At 31.2% G+C, this 6,503-nt stretch overlaps 1 pseudogene; it reads left to right on the top strand.

Annotated features, from left to right (window-relative positions):
* Positions 1 to 5,304: 5,304 nt before the first annotated feature.
* Positions 5,305 to 6,181, top strand: LOC145098526 (epoxide hydrolase 3 pseudogene; annotated as a pseudogene).
* The last annotated feature ends 322 nt before the right edge of the window (positions 6,182 to 6,503 follow it).

The raw sequence follows: 6,503 nt of genomic DNA on the forward strand, positions 1-6,503 counted from the left end.
TCTTATCTGGTTCCTCGTTCATCGTTAAAGTCCAACTATATTATGGCGATTATCCTTCTATGGCAGTTTTAAGCTCTCCGAGCTTGTGAAAAATGACTAAACATTTTCGGTAAAAACTTGTATAAACATTAACGCATTCTTTCAGTTGAATTTTAAGATATTCTTTAAATTTGATTAGTAAGATTAATAAAGAACTTGTTTTAGCTAAACATTTTGACAAATAAGGACATTAGAGCTTGATAATATTCTTTTGTACTAAAGTAAACAATTTTTTGAATCCAATTTGGCAATACCTGTCTATGTTTAATTAACAATAATAGATGAAATAGACTTAGAAACAAATGTTTTTATTATTGATTGTTCGAATTTCATTTTCATTGCAGTTTTCAACTTATTCTATTTTTTTAATAAAAAACTTTTTTTTTTTTTTTTTTTTTTTTGTTGTTATCTAGAATCCCTAATTTAGATCTTCTTTGAAAAATTGAATAATAAAATGCTCCCGTATTAGTTATATAATCATATTATTTCTCTATTTATGTAATCTTTTGTCTCCAAATCAGAACGATAGTCCGTGATTTTATTTTATCTCTATGTTTATGTTTAACCGAGTAATTATATCATGATTTTAGGAGACGGTGATTATCTTATTATGTATTCATAATTATAATAATGATGCTGCTAATAAGACATCATTTCGACACCTTATTGACATTTTTATAAAAATATATGTGAAAAATAAAATAAAAAATAACTATGATAGAATATTTTATATATTACATTTCTATATAATATCCAATTAGGATATTTTTTAGAATGTTGATTTAAAAAAAAAAATCAAATTCTAAGATTTTTAAATAAAAATGACAGAAAATCATTGATAATCTTTTTATTTATTTATTATTATTTTTTTTGACATCTGAAATATATGTGGTTATGATTGTTCTCTAACATCCCGCTCCCGAGTTGAAGCAAAAAAAAGAAGAGAAGAGAAAACAAAGTAAGAAGAGAAAAGAAGAGAAAAGAAAGGAAAACAAATTTGTCTTTTGTGCTCCCGAGTTGGAGAGAAATGGAAGTAAAGTTAAACATTTTATTTTTTCTTTTCAAATCCTTCCAAATCGGAAGGAAAGTTATGAGAGAAAGTGATCATTCCATTTCTTTCCACTTTCTTCATTTAATGAAACTCGGGAGCATCAATCTCTCTTACGTTCCTCTCATTTCCACCCATTTCTTTTCTTTTCTCTCCTTAAGTTGAACTCGGGAGCGGGGTGTAATGTCCCCTAAAATATTTATCTTAATTGAAAAGACTAAAAAAACTATGTTTTTAAAAAGTTTCAAAATAATTTGTTTAATTTTGAAAAACTTATTGGACCCGTAAAGTTTTGTAATAAACTCGTATTGTTTTGGATGGTATGAGAGGTTATTTGGTAGGAATGTTAAACTTGTCAATCGTATCATGTTTATTTTTTTCGTGATACGGCATAATTTTATGTAACATGAATACGGCACAACACAATGTTATGTTTATCTTAATTAATATGAAAACAATTCGATTAAAACAGGATAAACACGACAAAGATAAAATAATACAATTATTAGTTTATTTAATTTATTCTTAATCATATATAACACGAAAAACACAACAAACACAAATTAAATTGTGCCAATTTTTTTTGTTGAATTTTAAACACGACACGACATGACGTCTTGTTTTATTACAGTTGACACGGATACAAACTTATTTTCGATTTCGTCCAAATTTCATTTTATGTCATATATATTTTTGTTATGTCGTGTCATCATTATCACCCTAGTATTTGGGATTGATTGTTAAACTTAATAATCTTCCGTAGAAGATTTTTGTTAACTTATGTGACAATAAAAAGGTGTTATTAAAAAAATAGTTTTTAATCATGGCTAAAAACACAAAGAAATTTTCAACATCAACCGTTCTTTTATTATATAGTTATTATATAGGGTGAACCATTTGGTTTCAAAGAACTTACAAATAGAAAATTTTTACAAAAAATCACTCACACTCTACAACAATCATCACTCCAAGCTACTTCCTATAGTACACTCACCTAATCTAACAATGAAGAATAAACCTATGAAATTACAAGACTTATAGACTTAAAACCCTAACATGAAGATGACTATGAGAGATTGAGGGAAAACTGTGAGTTGTGTGTGTTTGTGTGATATTTCTCAGTTATGAGAAATAAACACACACTTAATCAATATATACTTTGGAGAAAAATTCGGATAAAATACATATTGGATCCAAGTAGTATCCAATCGAAACATAACTCGTGCATCCATCTGCAATATAAGAAAGAGAAAAAATGAATCGTAGTCCATAATTTAAAACAAATGCACTTTTAGCCCTTATGAACAAACTACATAACAAAATTAATCCAACAAATATATCGTATATAACCTTGAAGAACAAGAATGTATTTATAATAGTTATGTTTGATAAATATATGACATTCTATACACCCCCTCTCAAACAAATCATTAGAATTACAGTAAATTACACGAATGGTCCCTATGGTTTGGGGTAATTTGCACGTTTGGTCTCTAACTTATTTTTTTAACTCGGAAGGTCCCTACTGTTTGTTTTTGTTGTGTGTTTGGTCCCTGTCTTACCTAAAAAGACTAATTTGTCCTTGATTTTTTAATTTATTTAAATAAACACACCCCAACCTCACTTCCACCTCACCTTACCTTACCTACCCCACCTTATTTAAATAAATTAAAAAATCAAGGGTAAAATAGTCTTTTTAGGTAAGACATGGACTAAGCACACAACAAAAACAAACTGTAGGGACATTCCGAGTAAAAAATAAGTTAGGGACCAAACGTGCAAATAACCCTAAACTATAGGGACCATTCATGTAATTTACTCTTAGAAATATATTTATTCTTTATGGAAACCATCCATCAAACCCATTTTGTTACACAAATATTCATGTTGATTGGAACATAAAGATTTATTCAAAATACTGACTCAATCTTTACAACCCGAGTAAAAGACTCATCAAGACCACTTAAGAATTGCATTAACTTCACGAGTTTAGAATGTTTACTAAACTGTATAACAGCTTCACAAGCACACTCACTACAATTAGTCAACCCATCAAGTTTTTTATAGTAATCAAACAAACCACTTTGAGTAACAGAATTGATGTGTTGATGTATATTGAAAACAGAAGTAAGTATCATATAATTCAGTTCACATATCAAGAGCAAATTCAGAACATGCATGTCCAATATAAGTGGACTCGGACATAGAGCTAAGAATCCAAAAACACATAATATCATTAAGTTAAGAGACTTAACAAGATCCTTCTTATCTTTAAACTCAGTCCCATCAATAAGACCATTTTTATTCCTAGTTTTTAATGCTCTAGTCATAGAACTTTCCAGATTCTAAAGTTTTCAGTACCAAGAAGCTTAGAGTTAATGATAGTAGTAACACTGTTATCAGATGGATGCAAGTAAAAAGGATCAACAAAATCAATAGTTAGTTTTATTAGAAGACTCTCTTGTTTATGGTTTTCCAATCATGATTACAAGACAACAAAGTCAACACATGATTAATTAGAAATATGAGAATCCAACACTAGAAGATTAACCTAAAGTTTCTATAATTCAACTTAGATTCATAGTCATATGAGACCAGAACAGAGTGAATGACAAACGAAAACTAGCAGCATTAGACATATAACTAATAGATCAATCACAACAGGAGTAAACAAAAAAAAAACGAAATCAAATAGAAATACATCAATACACAACCAGAACAAATAACCTGAAAAAATAAAGTCAAGAGTGGGAACAACTTACAGTGATCCATAAAAAATTGCAACCGCAAGATGCAATGTAGTTTCGATAGATCTAATCACAGATCTACCACTAAAGAAGTAGGTCATTCAAATGCCAATAACCAACTCTGCTAGTAGTTTCTTGTTTGCACACCTTTTAATGTTGACCGAAGGTTAATGTTGTTGGCCATTAGGTTTCACAAATAGTTAACAGTGAGCGTTTACTATCAACCATTCTTTGTTTACTCTTAAGAGATAGCGACAAAAGAACTACCAAAGTTAATAAAATACCAAACAATCTAAAGATCTTATGACAATCGAAACAATAAAACCCTAACACAAACCCTAGAAACCCTAGAGCTGCCTAGACACCTAAATCTGAAACCCTAAACTAGAAATTCGGAGAATAACACCAAACCCTAAACAAAAACAAGCGACTTGGCTCTAATACTAACTAAAAACACAAAGAAATTCCCAACATCAACAATTCTTTTATTATAAACGAAGAACCAGTTGGCTTCAAAGAACTTACAAATGAAAACTCTCTATAAAAAATCACTCATACTGTACAAAAATCCTCACTATAAGCCACTCCCTACAGTAGACTCACCTAATCTAATAACAAAGAAGAAATCTATGAAATTACTAGACTCACATACTCAAAACCCTAACATGAAGACGACGATAAAAAGAATGAGGGAAAAATGTGAGTTATGTGTGTGTGTGTGTTGTTTCTCACTTATGAGAAACAAACACACACACACACACAATCGATATATACTTTACAGTGAACAAACTAATCAAAATACATATCGGATCCAAGTAATATCCAACCGAAACATAACCCGCGCGTCCATCTGCAATATAAGAAGGAGAAAAAACGAGCCGCGGTCCACAAGTATAAAAACTTGCACTTTTGGCCCTTATGAAAAAATTACATAACAAAATTAATCCAACAAAAATTTCATATATAACCCTCAAGAATAAGAATGTATTTATAATAATTATGTTTGAATAATATACAACATTCTCAATGCATTGTTTAACTTAATAAGCATTTGTCTTTTGTACAAGATTTTTGTTAACTTATGTGATAATAAAAAGTGTTACTAAAAAATATTTTGCATTAACTTATGTATCTGTTAGCAACACGTTATTAGTTAATAAAAAAGAGTTTAACATTAGTTTATATATATATATATATATATATATATATATATATATATATATATATATATATAGAGAGAGAGAGAGAGAGCTAGGTTCATTTGTTTAAACTAATTATTGTGTTATTGTATGAGTAAATACAGGCCAATCATTTCAAAAGGGTAAATATGTAATCTTATACTTAATTAATTATGGTAAATATATAAATTAGTTAATATCCCTTTTATTTAGGGATATCAGTTTTAAAACCCAATTTCTAGTCCGCCTCTTCCCTCCTCTCTTATATTCATCGACTCCGCCAGACATGGAAATGGAATGGATGAAGAAGATGGGTGAAATAGCTCACTATAAAATCAAAACCAACGAGATATCGATGCATGTTGCAGAAAAAGGCGACAGACCTGTAGTTCTCCTCCTCCATGGCTTCCCGGAGCTCTGGTTTTCATGGCGTCATCAGATCACTCACTTAAGTAACCATGGTTACCATGTCGTCGCACCTGACCTCCGCGGCTATGGCGATTTTGACTCCCCATCCTCTCCCTCTTCCTACACCTTCTTCCACATAGTCGGTGATCTCATCGCCCTTCTAGATCACTTCAATCAACAACAGGTATGTCGTATTTGGCTTTAATGGCGATGAAGCTTTAATCAACGTTAGGGTTAATTTTGTGTAAGTATGAATATTAGGTGTTTGTGGTGGGACACGATTGGGGCGCAACCGTCGTATGACATCTGAGTCTTTTCCTGCCAAATAGATTTAAAGGAATCGTTTCTCTCGGTATTCCATTTTTTCCAAGATACCCTATCAATCCAACTCACTTATTCACCAAATCGTTTGGAGACGATTTCTACATCTCTCAATTCCAGGTTCTTCTTCTTCTCTTTCTTCTTCTTCTTTCCCTCACTCTGTTTACATGGAGATGAGTTTCATAAAGTTTAGGAAATTAATACAAGAATCAGGAAGAGCAGAGAGGGCTTTTGCGAAATACGACTGTTTGACAGTAATCAAGAAGTTTTTGCTGATCAACCATGGCGATGTACCGGTAGCACCTCCTGGAATTGAGATTATCTATCACATGGAAATTCCTTCGACCATCAGAAATCATTCGATGTCAATTCTGCGCACGGGAGGGAGGTCGATTCTGATTTCAGGTTTTGCCCCTTTTGTGCTCTGCTCTCTGAGTTAATCGAGGCTGTTAATAGATATTAGTCATATCAATAAGTAGTTTTATTTGCAGTGACGAATGCTTAGTTTGTATAATCTGTTAGCATTTAGTATTTCATAGACATGTAGGCCGATCGATCAGGTGTTCTTTGAGTTCGAATTGGCAGAAAAGCCCTAGTTTTCGTTATTTGAACCATCCCAAACGAAATCCCCAATAAAAATGTACGAAATTAGGAATCTTCTGTTGGATGATTCAAAAATACAGTCTTGAATGATGTCATTGATAGACTCGATGTGTTTAGGTTTTTTGGGAATTTGTTCTGATTGTCTAATTTTTATAAGAA

Source organism: Lactuca serriola, chromosome 4 (assembly GCF_051521515.1).
Source record: "Lactuca serriola cultivar US96UC23 chromosome 4, Lser_US96UC23_V15, whole genome shotgun sequence".
Classification (NCBI taxonomy): domain Eukaryota; kingdom Viridiplantae; phylum Streptophyta; class Magnoliopsida; order Asterales; family Asteraceae; genus Lactuca; species Lactuca serriola.